The 17,353-nt window shown below is 36.2% G+C and overlaps 1 long non-coding RNA gene across 1 annotated transcript; it reads right to left on the bottom strand.

The window, feature by feature from the left end:
* Positions 1-5,537: 5,537 nt before the first annotated feature.
* On the bottom strand, positions 5,538-11,315 carry LOC147379263 (uncharacterized). Its single transcript, XR_015132668.1, has 2 exons — positions 6,657-11,315; positions 5,538-5,675 (listed from the first exon to the last, which is right to left on the bottom strand). It is a non-coding gene; the product is annotated as an uncharacterized LOC147379263 (long non-coding RNA).
* Positions 11,316-17,353: the final 6,038 nt, after the last annotated feature.

Genomic DNA, 17,353 nt, shown 5'->3' with positions numbered 1-17,353 from the left:
TTTACAGTCCCATTCACAGTGTACAAAGATTCACTTTTCTCCACATCTTTGCGAACACTTGCTATTTTTTTTTTTGGATAATAGTACTTCTGACAGGTGTGTGCTGATATCTCAGTGTGGTTTTGATTTCCATTTCTTTGAGTGATGTTAAGAATCTTTTGTTATTTTTCCTCTGTTCCCCCATTTCTGCTTTCTTTTGCATTAAACATTTTTCAGCATCCATTTTAATTTTCTTAATTATATTCTTGAGTACATTTTTGGTTTTTAAGTTTCCTGGGAAATATAATTGCTATCTTAATCCACTTTATATTGATACCAACTTAATTTCAATAGCATACATTTATATTTTCTTCTAATAGAGATCTGTTCTCAATCTTCTTTGTTTTGTAATTGTCAAATTACATTTTTTATGTCTATCAAAGATTATAATTATTACTTTATGCATTTTACTTTGAATAAAATAGAAATAAATCTTACAAAAAGACATTCTTTTATATTATGTAGTTATGTTTACTGATGCTCTTTAACTCTTCATGTGGATTCATGTCACTGTCTAGTGTCCTTTCATTTTGGATGGAAGAACTCTCAGTAATTATTGTAGGCTAGAATCACTACAGGCAGGTTCTCTTGGGGTTCCTCCCTAGCAATATCTCAATTTTACCCTTCATTTCTTGAAGGATAGTTTTGCCATATATAGATTTTGTATGTTTGTAGCTTAGGAGGCTATATCAATAACAGACAAAATAGACTTTAAGGCAAGTTGATTCTAGAGAAAAAGAGACGTTTTATAATGATAAAATGATGAGCCCATCAGGAAGACAGAACATGTACAAACATATATCTAGGAGCACCCTAAAATACACGAGCTTTTCTGAGAATTCTGCAGAATTTTTTTTCAACAATTTGCATATTTTGTCGCACTGCTTTTTGACTCCACATTTTCTGATAAAAGTCAGCTTTTGCATCTTATTCAGAAGTGTTTGTATAGTATATAAGTAGCTTTTGTTTTGTTGCTTTGAAGATTTTCTCTTCATCTTTGACTCTTCTCTATTGGCCTATGATATTTCTAGGTATGATGATATTTAAATTTATTTTATCTGAAGTTCACTGACATTCTTAGATGAGCAGACTAGTATTTTTCATGAAATTTGCGACATTCTTGACCAATATTTCTTCAAATATCTTTTCTTTCTTTCTTTCTCTCTTCTCTTCATGAAATTCCCATTCCGTGTATGTTGCTTTCTTGTTCCTGTTTACAAGTCTCTGTGGACCTGTTCATTTATTTCATTCTCTGCTCCCCAGACTGGATAATCTCTCTTGAACTGTGACATTTGATGAGTTTTTCTTCTGTTAGCTTGAATCTGTTTCTGATTCCCTCTAATAATTTTTTTTTCAGTTATTGTAACTTTCAGTTGCAAACCTATTTCTATTTGGTTCTTTTTTTAAAAATTTTGGTGAGATGCCATTGTCATATTACTCTTTATTTCTTTAGATGTGATTTCTTTTAGCTCTTTAAACGTTTTTAATAGATTATTTAGAACTTTTACGAACTAAATATAAAAGCTGAGGACCCTCAGAGATATTATTTTATAACTCCTTTTTGCCTTTTTATGTGACACATTTCTTTTCTTTTTCCATATCTCAATTTTTTTGTTGTTGTTGAAAATTGGACATTTTAGAAAATGCATTGTAACAACTTTGGTATCAAGTCTTACCCCACTGCTCAGATTTCAGGGTTGTTGGAATTTCATTGTTTTTCTTATTGCTGTATATTTGTTCAAAGACTTACTTGAACTAATTCTATAGATTCTTTATTTCTATAGTATGTAACTGTTGAATTCTCTGGAATTTTTCAACTCAAAAATTTAAAATAACGTTTTAAATTTAAAATAATTCTATTTTAAACCTGCTGTCTTATGAGTCACCTCTGACTCAGTATAATTAAGTGGTCAGCCAGTCCAAGTTTTGATGAGAAAATATCCTTTAATACATTGTTTATATATATTCTACCTTTGCCAAGGGGATCTGTGTAAGAAGACATGCTTTCAAATTTCAGGTCATTTATAAGATAGCCTTAGCTTTCATTTCCTGCTTGCTAAGGGCCTCAGGTTCAGTCAAAAATTAAACTAGCTTTCTTCTTAACCAAGTCTTTCATGAGCTGTGTGCATGCTTTTGCAGTATTTTAGATGTCCAGAGATATGTTGGAGCTTTTCAGATTTCCCTGTAGCCATTTCATTATCTAAGATTTCCTTTTAAATTCCTGGTCAGGCTTTTTCCAGATGCAGTGTAGCTAGCAGATTGGAGTTGTTTCAGTAATGACCTGGGGGTAGTACCCCTCTTTTCCACCTTTGGCTTCCACCTTTTCCACCTTTGGCTGAAATCTTATTAAAGCTTTTTTTTTTTTTTAATTTAATTATGTCAGTAATAGAGATTTTTCATGAAACTGCATGTTCGGACATTTTATTGACTGTGTTTTGCAGATGGTGTTTCTTATGGAGCTTCAGAAGAATACAGTCCTGTCCATTGGCTGCAAGACTGTTAGCCTTTCATGGGTATGGGGAGCAGAGATGGGAACTGTGCCAACTTAAAATACAATTGACCCCACTATCTAGAGATATTCAACAGTTTCTCTTGTACAGTTGACTTTGTTCTTGTTCTGATCATCCTATTCATACCATGGATGAAGGAGGATTCCATTAACCTAAGTAGCAGAAACCGGCTGCATGCAGGGTATTTGACGTTGAACAGGTGAGACTATCAGCAGTATATTAGTCAAATATACACACACCTTGTGGGAAGAGGACACCACATGCCGTGCACAGAGATTGCACCTGGAAAGAGTGAGACAAAAGACTGTGGGAAATAGGTTTTGTAGTAACAGGAGAGTGGGGTGTTGTTGTCTCAGGAGGTTGTGACTTGTTTGAATAATTTTGCTGGCTGGCAAAGTGGTGAAGCCAATTACCTGGGCAGGGAGCCTTCTTGGTTGGGATAGTGAGAAGCATATCTGTTAAGGGCAGAGGAAGTCCTGGCTAGTCCTTGGAGGACTCATCAGGCTCAAAGATATTACAGCAGCAGCACATGGGATTTCAAGCCTTACAATACAGCTCTTAGCTTTGGTGAATAGAGTCTAGAAATGGTTACTTTTAGTTGTTGTGTCAGTAATTTTGTCATTTTTGTAAGAGACTGAGTGGTTCACAGAGGTTCTCACTCTGCCATTCTGGAAGCCATTCTTTGATTTTCCTTGAACATTAGAATTTGGTTTCTGGCTGATGGAAGGCTCTTCATTAAATGGAATCAGCCATTGGAACTTTAGAAAAGATCTAATGAAAATGCTTCTCAAAGGACTATCGTGCTGCATGGAATTTTTCAAATGTGTTAGTGTTTTGTCTAGACATGATAGAAGAGACACTCAAAGCTAAAACATATCAATCGAAAATGTTAATGGTTTTTCTCTCTGAGTGATTCAGCTATAAAGTGACAATTACTTCTTGTCTTCAACATCATGGCATGTGATGTTACTCTATATTTTAGAAATTTATATAACTTAACTACGTGTTGTTCAGATAATCAGAGAGATGAAAAAGTCTCTCCCTTTAAAATGGTTGACAATTAACAATGATAATGAAGAGTCATGGCATAATGCCATTATATAGAATATGAGAAATGACTTAGTTTTTGAGTAATATCTTTATCTTAATTCAGCATTTTATACCATTTCTAAATTTGAGTGTGTTTTCTCATGTCTTTAAAAATAGGAATACTAAAAAAGTATAGGGTTGTTGTAAGAATTAAATAAGATAATACACTAAAAAGTGAGCACTTAATGAATTCTTAATAAATGTTGGGTCATAGTTCCTTCAAGAGCAGAAATAAAGGAGCACTGGAGGAAGTACACAGTGATAATAATACTGTGGGAGAGAGAAGAGTAGGAAAAGATATGTGAATTACATGCAGAACAGCCTCATTGTGACTGGGTGGTAGGCATTTGTTTAGGGAGAGGAACACAAAGTATTCCAAGATTTTGCAAAAGCGAAACATCACTGATTTAACATTTGTTATTCTACCTGGACCTGACGTATTATCTCTAAACTGTAGACTATAATTCTTTTTTCAGTTTCATTTTTGCAATCACACTTATTCTATATTTATCCAACATTTACTCTAAAGTTATGCTTTTATGTTTATCACACACTCTTTTGTGATTGATGAATATGCTTAGGCCATCAAAATACTGCAAAATATGTTTCTATAATTTTAATAGTTTTCTTACCTTAATCATTTTTGTTTTCTACACATTTAATGCAAATTTTCTATATAGTTTCAAGAACCCCATAGTGGATATCAGATACCACAGGCTTAAGTTTTATTTTTTTTTATTTGCCTTTGCTACTTTTGGTATCATCATTCATCTGCAAGCTTACTGTTTAGAAATAAATTGGTGTTTATAATTAAAGACTGTATCTGTATATAAACTCATGCCATGTTTATATCCATGTAAAATGAATATGGCTATATGTTTAATATAAACTTATACATAGATAGGTATACATGATTTAACAAACATGAAAAAAATTCTAGTTTAAGTTCTATGTAATCTAGATTGTTTTAATTTCTAATTTTTAACTTTTCATTATACCAAATAAAAGTTAGTATGGAGAGGATAGCAAAGATTTTAAAATTTATTTTTATATTTTAGCAAATTATGAAATATTATAACTCATTTTGGTAATTAAGTATATAGCTTTAAAATTTTGATACATTCTTAAGATGAATATTGCAGATTTTAAAATTCTTAATGTTCTTAAATATAATCTGTTTAATGTTTCACACAAATTCCTACAATCATTAATGTGAAGCAATGCTTTCTAAGGCTATTATGTGCTGAAAATCTGTGGTCAAAGAATGAGAAATCCAGCTGCTTCTATTGCTGCAGTAGATTTAGAATAAAAGCTCTAATGTTTCTCGAAGAAAAAAAATAAACTGTATTCTAAAGGTTTCCACTTCCTGCAAGCAGGGAAAAAAGTAGCCTTGGAAAAACTTGTGAATGCTTTGTCATTTCTGCAAAATTGTGAAAACACCGAAGCAGCTAGTTTACTCATCCTTGATTTCCCCGATGGCTGAGTTCCCATTAACTCACCGGAGAATGAGATGCAGACCCAGGGCCTTTACATGTCATTTTGACAAGACATAATGTCCGATCTTGTTTGTGTATGCCTTTCCCTTCTACCTCAAGCCTGCTTCACTACTGGTGGTCTGCCCGTGTGCAACACAGATGTTTCTCTCTCCGCTGCATGCTTTATTTTTCAAGTAGCTTCGGAGAGCATATGTTTCCATGTGAGCTTGTTCCTTCCTTCTTCCAACACCTTCTTGTGCTACATAAACAATCTTCATCTGCCCTCTCAGATCTGAGGCGCACCAGACTTTCACAGATGTCGATTTCTTTTTCAGACTGTTTGCCTCTGGTGAACACAGTCTTCAGATAATGTCTCCCTTCCTTCTCTGTTCCAAATGACTTGGAATGCAGGTTTTTTCCCTCCTTTCAACTCAGTTTCCTTCTGTGACCCCAGCGTGTTTTCGTCCCCTTTCTTCTAAGTCTGTCTTTGTACTAGCTCTCCAGATGGGATCAAGGATGAGCTCTTCCGGCACCTCATTTTATTCTCCTTAGGACTGTTTGGCTTGCAGGAAAAAAAAAAAAAAAGGCAAACTACATACGTTAAATATTTCACATGTGGGGCTACCTATATTTATCTCATTTGTTTCCTTTTGAGGGTTTTTCATGTTTTACTTATTTGGTAGCTGTTTTGTTTAATTATTTTCCCATTTGGGGGCTAGTTCATTACAAAAGGGGCCACCACAAATATATGTACATAAATATAATGTTGTGTATAAATACATTTAAGTGTAAGGTAACAGATACTTTAATACCTATTTTTCTTTTTTTTTGTAAAAGAGTTACCTCTGCTTGTCTCTCATTTCTTCCACGTGTATTTGTTTGGCATTCTAATGCTGGTACCCAGGGGACTTTCTGGCACATAGTACCTTCTCAACAAAGCTGAAAAGGTCTCTCTTCACAAGGAATTTATATTTTAGTGTGAGAGACAGCTAATGAACAAGCACACATAGAATTAAGATAATTATGAGAGGATGCCAACTGAGCTGAAAATTCAAATGATAAACAGGAGCCTGGATGCAAAAATCATGATAATGAGAAATATGGGGAGGGGAGAGGAACAAGTGCAGAGTCCCTACGGAAAGACTAATGTGGGCATCGCTGAGAACAGGAGATGTTGCTGTGACTGACATGTCATAATGAGCATGGTGGAGAGGGAAGGACTCAGTGTTGAAGCAGAAGTCTGGAGCCAGATATTTAGGGCATCTGAAGGTAAGGGTAAGAATTCTAAATTTTCTTCCAAATGCCCTGAGAAGCCACAGAGGTTTGTAAACAAGGAAGCAGTATGATCTGACTTATGTTTTTGAAACGTCACTTTGGCACCTGTGATAATTTCTCATATTGTTATTTTTTATTTTTAAAGACATTATTTTTAATACACTTTTATGTTCATAAAAACTGAAAGGGAGGTACAGAGATACCTCCTGTATCATATACCCCCTGTCCCCACACATGCATAGCATCCCCCATTAGCAGTGCTACTCACCAGAGTGGTACGTTAGTTATAACTGGTGAACCTATAGTGAGACATCATAATTGCCCAGAGTTTGTCCTGAGGTTCAGTCTTGGTGTTGTACATCCTATGGGTTTGGACAAATATATAATGACATGTATCCATCATTTTGATATCATAGAATTTTCACTGCTCTAAAAATCCTCTATACTCCACCTATTCATTCCTTCCCCTCATGCCACAAAAGACCACTGATGTTTTTATGGTCTCCATGGTTTTGCCTTTTTCAGAATGTCATAGTTGGAATCATACAGTATGTAGCCTTTCCAGATTGGCTTTTTTTTCACTTAGTAATTATGCCTTTAAGATTCCTCCATGCCTTTACATGGCTTGGTAGCTCATTTATTTTTAGAACTGAATAATATTCCATTGTCTGAATGTCATGATTTTTAAAATGAACAATCTTAATATTATGATCAACCATAAAGTGATTTATGAAGTGATTTATTTTCAGAGAAGACTTTGCTAACTCTTGTGGTTTTTTTCTGCCTCTTCTTTTAACTAGCCTGCAGTATTTTTAGCAGATTATTGATAACCTCTTCATATTTCAAATTCGATTGGGCTGCAAATATTTTTGGGATTTTACCCATCAGCCTCACTCTCCTGAATCATGTCTTGTACTCACCAGGCCTTGCAACTCATGCATCTGTCCCTGCCCATATGCATGAGCATCTTCCCTTCCCTCCTTCTCTAGGAATGCTCATCTTTCCATCACCTGTTTGGGAAGCATCTAATCCCCCTCACCCCAGGGAACTTCTTCTATGAAACTTCCTGACCACCTTCTGTGTTCTGTTCTCATATGCCTCATATGAGACTTCTATAAAAACTCCCCCAATATAAATATTTATAAATGAATAGTGAATTGGGAATCACTGGAGAACTAGAAAGGACAAACACTGTGAAGGACCTTGAGGGCAAGTTAAAAACGTGTTTATTTTAATCTCAAAGCGGTAGAGAGACTCTTGAAGAATTTCAGTGTAAGGGAAACAAGGTCAGATTTGTCCTTTAGAAAGTTCACTCTGGCAGTATACCAGCAAGAAGAGTGAGTTGGATGAGAAAATGAGACTGGAAGCATGCTATTGCTTTAGGTTAGATGAGGCATGATGGGAACTTGAAACTTTCACTTGCACACACTCAGAAATAACAGTGGAAATGTAGAAGAAAGATGGGTTCAGAAAGATTTAAACCATGCCTAACTGATGAGCAGTGTGTAGGTGAAAATAATTTATTAATAGAAAGTGAGGGAGAGAGTAGAATCTAGGATTCCCCCATTCCTGTCTTGAACATCATGATAGAGAGTGATGCAATTCACTAATATAGGCATATAGATTAAGCATTTGGGGGAATCTTTTCACGCCACCAGTTTAAACAATTCCTTATTGTTTTTTTATTTGCCAATACTGAGTTTTCATTTTGCAAGTTAGCCCTCTTTGTTTTTTCACTTAAGATTTTTTAATGTATATTAATTTTGAATTTCTGAACTGCCTGTAATACTGCTAAAGTAGAAGAAATAAGCATTTTCATACTCTTTTTATAGATGAAATAATAGTGTTCCTTATTGGACAAATGTGTTTGAAGCAAGTTTGATGAGTTTGGGATATACCAGGTGGGGACTCAGGAAAAATTAAGGCAGGGCTAGGAATGATTTGGGATCATTCACTGCTTCCCTCACCATCATCTCATAATGTCTCTTTCCTCCTACTACCAAATTGTTCAATTTCCGTTTAAGAGATGCCCAATAATTATTTCTTTGATACTTCATATATTCTGCACAAATGGGTAATAGTATGCTTTCTTCAAGTGATAAAGAAACTTTAGTGTCCTTCAAATATTGCAAGATTTGCCAGTTTTTTAAAAAAAATTATTTTTCAGCAAACTTCCTCTTTGTCATGTATGTTTCTAAACTGAAAAAAAAAAGGCCAAGATTTGTTTAGAAAGACCATATACACTTTTTCTCTAATTGTGGTATAACCCTCTAACTCACTTTTGAGTTTGACTCTATCAATGGATTTGTCCATTTAAGACTTTAAACAAACAAATATTATCAGAGTATGAAAGACATTTACTCTAATTGGAGAAAAACAGAAGATTTGTTAACATAAACCAAAAGATCACTGCTAAATAATTTACACTGATTTATAAAAATGCATTCAAGTTTCTAGGGCAAGGTGGCAGAGAAGAAGGACCTGAGCTAACCTACTGTCATGAAAACACCAAAATCACAACTAACAGCTGAATAATCATCAACAAAAAAGACTGGGCACCTACTGATAAAAAGAAGATGCCATAATGAGATGGTAGGAGGGGGCACATTCATGTTACATCAGGTCTTATACATGCCAGGTGGGTGACTCACAAACAGGAAAATTGTATCTCAGAGGTTTGCTCACAGGAGTGAGACTTCTGAACCCTAGGTTAAGCTCCCCAGTCTTGGGGTCTGGCATCAGGAGGAAGAGTCCCCAGAGCATTGACTTTGAAAGCTAGTGGGGCTTGAGTGCAGGAGCTCCATTAGACTGGGGGAAACAGAGACTTCACTCTTGAAGGATGCACACAGGGTCTTCTGGGCACTAGAACCCAGGGGAAAAAGCACTGTCATATGAGCTGATGCCAGACCTTCTCACTTTTCTTGGAAGGTCCCCTGAAGAGGCAGGGTATACTTTGGCTCACTACAGGGACAAGCACACTGATGGTAGAGGTACTGGGGGGAGTACTCATTGGAGTGAGCTAGAGATTGTCCTGGAGGTTGCCATTTTGAGGCCAGGCCTGGTCCCACCCAACAGACCTTAGGCTCCAGTGCTGGGATATGTTAGGCCAAAACACCAACAGGGCAAGAACACAGCCCCACAGATCAGCAGACATAGCTCCCTAAAGTCTTCCTGAGCTCACAGCTAACTCCAGACACACCCCTGCCCACCAGAAGGACGAGACTCAGTTCTATCCACCAGTGGGTAGGCACTAGTCCCTTCCACCAAGAAGCATTCACAATGACCTTAGAACAACCTTACCCACTAGGGGCAGACACCCAGAACCAGAGGAAATATAATTCTGCAGGCTTTGGGACTGCTAAAACAGAAAGACAAATGAGATGGCAGAGGAATACATTCCAGACAAAAGAACAAGATAACACTCCAGAAAAACTAAGTGAAGTGGAGATAGGGTATCTACTCCAAAAATAATTCAGAGTAATGTTAGTAAAGATGATTCAAGATGTTGGAAAAATGAGGCATAGACCAAGAAGATCCAATATTTAGCACATCATTGACCAAAGACATATTAATACACGTTTTATTACCTGAACATTATTGACTGGTGATGGATCAATGTGTTTTTAAGAGTAATACAATTAACATCATCAGGTAAAGTTAGAGATTAAAATTGATCAAAGGTTCTGTACACAAATTATGACTGTTATCATTCACATTTTGCTCTGTTAGGTTTTTATTCCAACTTTGTGTATATTATAAATGCAAGTTTATTACATAAAACTTTCAAAAATGACAGATCATGAAATCTCTCATTTCTAAAATAACCCCTGCAAAGACCCACCTTGTGAACTATCAAGTAAAATAACATATTCTAGAGAAAGTAATACCCACAGGACTTTAAAAAATGGCACCAGAAAGTGTAAGCCTACTTTTCCAAGGGAAAGTGCAGTGAAACACAGTATGTTCTGGTGCCTATACTGCCTATCATACCTTAGCAAAATATTAGAATGTTTTAGTAAGACATGTACAAAGTTTCAAATAAATACATTAAGTGCAAAAGAAGGTTGATATTTACTCAGGCATTTCAACATTCACTTACATAACAAATTGCTGGTCACAGGCATTAGTTTCTACAAAAACCCTCTGGTCAATAATGTGTTAAGAAAGAGCCAAAAAAATATAAAAGAATAAATAGATTTGAAAATACAATAACTAAGATGATAAATACACTACTAGGAATTAATAGTCAAATACAGATTAAAAATTTTGTGGAGAGAGAGAAAGAATAGAAAAGATATTTGAAGAAATATAGGTCAAGAATGTCCCAAATTTCATGAAAAAAGCTAGTTTATTCATTCAAAACCTCAGTGATCTCCAGGTAAAATAAACTTAAATAAATCACACATAGAAATATCATAATTCAAAGGGAAGAGTAAAAATGAGAACATCTTGGAAATACGAAAACAACTTATACAAGCACTTCTGAATAAGATTTAAAGCTGACTTTTATCAGAAAAATGGTGTCAAAAAGCAGTGCAATGATGTATTCAAAGTGTTGGAAAAAGTCTGTAAACTTTTCAAAAAAGTTTGCATTTTGGAGATCTGTTGTAACATACATATATGTTAATACTTGTATCTTCCTGATGGGTTCATCATTTTATCATTATAAAGTGTACATTTTTTCTCTAGAATCAGTCTGTCTTAAAGTCTATTTTGTCTGTTACTGATGTAGCCTCCTAAGCTACAAAGATTTAAGTTTTATATATGGCAAAACCATACTTCAAGAAATGAAGGGTAAACTAAGACATTGCTGGGGGATGGGAAGCCTGAGAGAAACTTCTTTTAGTTATTCTCGGTTCAGTTCAGTTCAGTTCAGTCGCTCAGTCATGTCCGATTCTTTGTGACCCCATGAATTGCAGCACCCCAGGCCTCCCTGTCCATCACCAACTCTCAGAGTTCAGTCAGACTCATGTCCATCGGGTCATTGATGCCATCCAGCCATCTCATCCTCTGTCATCCCCTTTTCTTCCTGCCTCCAATCCCTCCCAGTCTTTTCCAATGAGTCAACTCTTCTCATTAGGTGGCCAAAGTACTGGAGTTTCAGCTTTAGCATCATTCCTTCCAAAGAAATCCCAGGGCTGATCTCCTTTAGGATGGACTGGTTGGATCTTCTTGCAGTCCAAGGGATTCTCAGGAGTCTTCTCCAACACCACAGTTCAAAAGCATCAATTCTTCGGTGTTCAGCTTTCTTCACAGTCCAACTCTCACATCCATTCATGACCACAGAAAAAACCATAGCCTTGACTAGACGGACCTTTGTTGGCAAAGTAATGTCTCTGCTTTTCAATATGCTGTCTAGGTTGATCATAACTCTTCTTCCAAGGAGTAGGCGTCTTTTAATTTCATGGCTGCAGTCACCATCTGCAGTGATTTTGGAGCCCCCAAAATTAAATTTTTACCCTGTTTCCACTGTTTATCCATCTATTTCCCATGAAGTGATGGGACCAGATGCCATGATCTTAGTTTTCTGAATGTTGAGCTTCAAGCCAACTTTTTTACTCTCCACTTTCACTTTCATCAAGAGGCTTTTTAGTTCCTCTTCACTTTCTTCCATAAGGGTGGTGTCATCTGCATATCTGAGGTTATTGATATTTCTCCCAGCAATCTTGATTCCAGCTTGTGCTTCTTCCAGCCCAGCATTTCTCATGATGTACTCTGCATAGAAGTTAAATAAGCAGGGTGACAATATACAGCCTTGACATACTTCTTTTCCTATTTGGAACCAGTCTGTTGTTCCATGTCCAGTTCTAACTGTTGCTTCCTGACCTGCATACAAATTTCTCAAGAGGCAGGTCAGGTGGTCTGGTATTCCCATCTCTTTCAGAATTTTCCACAGTTTATTGTGATCCACACACTCAAAGGCTTTGGCATAGTCAATAAAGCAGAAATAGATGTTTTTCTGGAACTCTCTTAGTGATTCTGCTGCTGCTGCTGCTGCTAAGTCGCTTCAGTCGTGTCTGACTCTGTGCGACCCCAGAGATGGCAGCCCACCAGGCTTCCCCGTCCCTGGGATTCTCCAGGCAAGAACACTGGAATGGGTTGCCATTTCCTTCTCCAATGCATGAAAGTGAAAAGTGAAAGTGATTCTAGCCTACAATAATTACTGAAGAGAATTCTTCAGGCTGAAATAAAAGGATAAAAGGACATTGGATATTGACTTGAATCCACTTGAAAAGGTAAGGAGCATCAGTAAACATAACTACGTAAGTAAATATGAAAGAATGTCTTTTTGTAACTTTTTCCTACTATTTTATTCAAAGGAAGTACATGAAGTAATAATTATAAACTTCGTTGATAGACATATAAAATGCAATTTGTATGTTAATTACAGAACAAAGGAAGAGAGAGAGAGAATGGGTCTCTACTGGAAGAAAATTAAAAGGCATGCTATTGAAATTAAGTTGGTATCAATCTAAACTGGATTAAGATAAAAATTATATTTCCCAGGACAACCACAAAACAACAACAAAAAAATTCTCAAAAACGATTAAAAACAATAAAATAGATATTTTTCATTATAACATTTTAACCAAGAGAAAGTAGAAATTGGGGAATGGGGTAACAAAAAAGAGTCTTAACATTGCTAATCAGAGAAATGAAAATCAAAAACACAATGAAATATCATCTCATACCTGTCAGAAGAACTGTCATTAAAAAAAAAAGGAAAATCTTGATGAGGATGTGAGGAAAGGAAATTTTGTACACTGTGAGTGGGAATGTAAATCGTGGAAGCTATTGTGAAAAATAGAATGGAAGATTCTCAGAAAATGAACTAACATATGACATGGCAATTCCACACCTGGGTGCATATATCTGAAAAAAACCTCACTGACTTGAAAAGATACATGCACCCAAGTGTTCACAGCAGCATTATTTACAATTACCAATATATAGAAGCTAACTTCTACAGGCAGCAATCAATAGGTGAATGGATAAAGAATATGTATGTGTACATACATACATACATACATATACACAAACTCTGGGATGCTACCCAGCCCCCAAAAGAATGAAAGTTTGTCATTTGCAATGACATCATGGACTTGGAAGTCATAATGCTAAAAGAAATGTCAGATAATAAGTGATAATGCTATCACTTATATGTGTAATCTAAAAATGACAAACTTGTGACTATAACAAAAAAACTGCAGACTCACAGATATAGAGAACAAACTAGTGGTTACCAGAAGGGAGACAAAAAGAAGGAGGGGCAGTATAGAGGTGGAGATTAAGAGGCACAAGCTATTGGGTGTCAAATAAAATAAGCTATAAGGATATATGTCCAATGTGGGGAAAATAGCCAATATTTCATAATTATAAAGGGAAGTAGTAAAATAACCTTTAAAAGTTGTAAATCACTATATTGTACACCTGCACCATATATTTTACATTAACTATACATCACTAAACAAAAGACAAGATATATAGAAAACAAATGTAATCTTGTTTTATTCATAATTACATTAGGTTTAAATGGAGAAATTACTTGAATCAAAAGGTAGAGACTAGAAAATGGATTTTAAAAGTTACCTTATTTATTATTTACAAAAGACAGATTCAAAAGCCAAGTAGATTGAAAGAAAATATGGGAAAACATAGCATAAGGACACTAAACAACAGGAAGTACAGGGCGCTATATCAATATCAGACAAAACAGACTTTCAGAACAAAATTGCATCTAAAGAGTAAGACATTTTATAATGAAAAATGATCAGTCCATTAGGAAGACAGAATATGTTTCAACATTTAGAGACAAGATGGAGGAGTAAAAGAACCTTGAACCCATCTCCTCTCATGAGCACACTAAGATCACAACTAATTGGTGAACAAGCATTGACTAAAAAGAAAAAAAGAAAAAAAAAAAAAACTGTAATTTACCAAAAAATATACTCTATATCCAAAGTAGAAAAAACCATGACAGAGTAGGAGAGATGCACTAGTGATAAAATCAAATCCTCTTCCACCAGGTGGAAGGCATGTGGGGCTTGACTGTAGGAGCTCCAGAGGGAGCTGGAGGATCCAGAGACTCCACTCTTCCATGGCATACACAAGGTCTCATGTACACCAGAAACCAGAGCAAAAGCAGTCATCCAAGTTCATGTAGCACGAAACATACCATACAGGTTTAACCCAAGTAGGAACATGCTAAAATACACAGTAATCAAACTGACAAAAATTAAAGACAAAGAGAAAATATTAAGTGCACCAAGGCAAAAGCAACAGATAACATACAACAAAATTCCCAAAAGGTTATCATCTGATAAATCAGCTGAAGTTTTGCCAGCCAGAAAGGAGTGGCACAATGTATCTAAAGTGATGAAACTGAAAAACCTACAAGCAAGAGTACTATATATACCCAGTGAAGCTCTCACTGAGAGTTGATGGAGGAATTGAAAGCTTTATAGATCAGCATGCTGCTGCTGCTGCTGCTAAGTCGCTTCAGTCGTGTCCAACTCTGTGCGACCCTATAGACGGCAGCCCACCAGGCTTCACCGACCCTGGGATTCTCCAGGCAAGAACACTGGAGTGGGTTGCCATTTCCTTCTCCAATGCATGAAAGTGAAAAGTGAAAGTGAAGTCGCTCAGTCATGTCTGACTTGTAGCGACCCCATGGATTTCAGCCTACCAGCCTTCTCCGGCCATGGGATTTTCCAGGCAAGAGTACTGGAGTAGGTTGCCGTCACATCTAGGGACACATACAAACTGAAAGTGAAAGGATAGAAAAAGGTATTCCTTGCAAATGGAAATCAGAAGAAAGCTGGAGTAGAAATACTCATATCAGACAAATAGACTTTAAAATAGTGTACAAGAGACAAAGAAAGACACTACATGATGATCAACTTATCACTCCAAGTAGAAGATATAACAGTTTTAATTATATATATGCACCCAATACAAGATCACTCCAATATATAAGACAAATGCTAACACTTAATTGCCTGGAAAATCCCATGGACTGAGGAGCCTGGTAGGGTGCAGTCAATGCGGTCGTGAAGAGTCGGACACAACTGTGCAACTTCACTTTCACTTTTCACTTTCATGCATTGGAGAAGGAAATGGCAACCCACTCCAGTGTTCTTGCCTGGAGAATCCCAGGGATGGTGGAGCCTGGTGGGCTGCCGTCTATGGGGTCGCACAGAGTTGGACACGACTGAAGTGACTTAGCAGCAACACTTATAGGAGGAAAAATTGATAGTAACACAATAATAGTGGGGGTACTTTAATACCCCACTTACACCAATGGGTAGTTCATCTAGACAGAAAATCAATAAGTAAACACAGGGTTTAAATAATCATTAAACTGCTGCTGCTGCTGCCGCTGACTTGCTTCAGTCATGTCCGACTCTGTGCGACCCCATGGACTGCAGCCTACCAGGCTCCACCGTCCCTGGGATTCTCCAGGCAAGAACACTGGAGTAGGTTGCCATTCCTTCTCCAAAATCATTAAACTAGATACACTTAATTGATATTTATAGAGCATTCTATTCAAAGGCAGCAGAATACATAATCTTTTCAAGTGCACATGGACTATTCTCTAGGATAGATCACATACTGGGCCATAAAGCAAGACTTGGTAAATTTAACAAAATTAAAATCATATCTAGTATCTTTTATGACCACAATACTATGAGATTAGAAATCAACTATCAGAAAAATACTTAAAACTGGGCTAAACTCTATGGTACTAAACATCAATGGATCACTGAAGAAATCAAACAGGAAATCAAAAAAAATCTAAACACAAATGAAAACAAACAAAACTCATGATCCAAAACCTATGGGATGCAGCAAAAGCATTTATGAGACAGAAGGTTTTAGTTACTTCAGGAAACAGGAAAAATTTCAGATAAACTATCTGACCTTACACTTAAATCAACTAGAGAAAGGAAGAAAAAGAAGAAGAAGGAGGAGGAGGAGGAGGAGGAGGAAGGGGGGGGAGGGGGAGGGGAGGGGGAGGAGGAAAAAAACTATAGAAGAAATAAAGATCAGACCATACATAAATGAAATAGAGATGAAGAGAACACTGGAAAAGATCGATGAAACTAACAGCTGGTTCTTTTAAAAAATAAAATTGATAAACCTTTAGCCAGATTCATTAAGAAAAAAAGGGAGAGGAGTCATATCAATGAAATTAGAAATGAAAAAATAAGTTACAATTGACACCATGTAAATACAAAGGATCTTAAGAGACAACTATGATCAGCTACAAGTAACTCAATGCCAATAGAATGAACAACTTAGAAGAAATGGATAAATTATTAGAAAGGTCCAATCTCCCAAGACTGAACCAGGAAGAAATAAAAAATATTAACGGACAAGATTGGGCACATTCATGGTGGTAGGCTGTAAACTAGAAAATATTAACAGACCAATCACATATATTGAAATCGAATCTGTGATTACAAAATTCCCCACAAATAAAAGTCCAGGCCCAGATGGTTTCATAGATGAATTTTGTCAAACATTTAAAGAGTTAATATCTCTTCTTCTGAAGCTATTCCAAAAAGTTACAGAGAAAGGAACACTCTCAAACTCATTCTATGAGGCTACCATCATCACCCTGATAGCAAAACAAAACAAAGATACCACAGGAAAAGAAAATTACAGGAGGCTTCTTAAAAAACTAAAAATAGAATTACCATATGATACAGCAATCCCACTCCTGAGCATATATCTAGAGAAATTCATAATTCAAAAAGATACATGCAACCCAGAGTTCATCACAGCACTATTTACTATAGCCAAGACATGACTCTACATATGGTACAACCTAAATGTCCATTGGGAGATGAATGGATAAAGAAGACGCGGTACAGACATATAATGGAATATTGCTCAGTCATAAAAAAGAATGAAATAATGCCATTAACAGCAACATAGGTGAAGTAAGTAAAAGAAAGAAAG

Source organism: Bos grunniens, chromosome 1, assembly GCF_055505025.1.
Source record: "Bos grunniens cultivar Pamir isolate PY7600 chromosome 1, Bosgru_T2T1.0, whole genome shotgun sequence".
In the NCBI taxonomy this organism is placed as follows: domain Eukaryota; kingdom Metazoa; phylum Chordata; class Mammalia; order Artiodactyla; family Bovidae; genus Bos; species Bos grunniens.
Note: the sequence above shows the minus strand (reverse complement) of the source record. Positions and strands in the feature narration are given on the sequence as shown.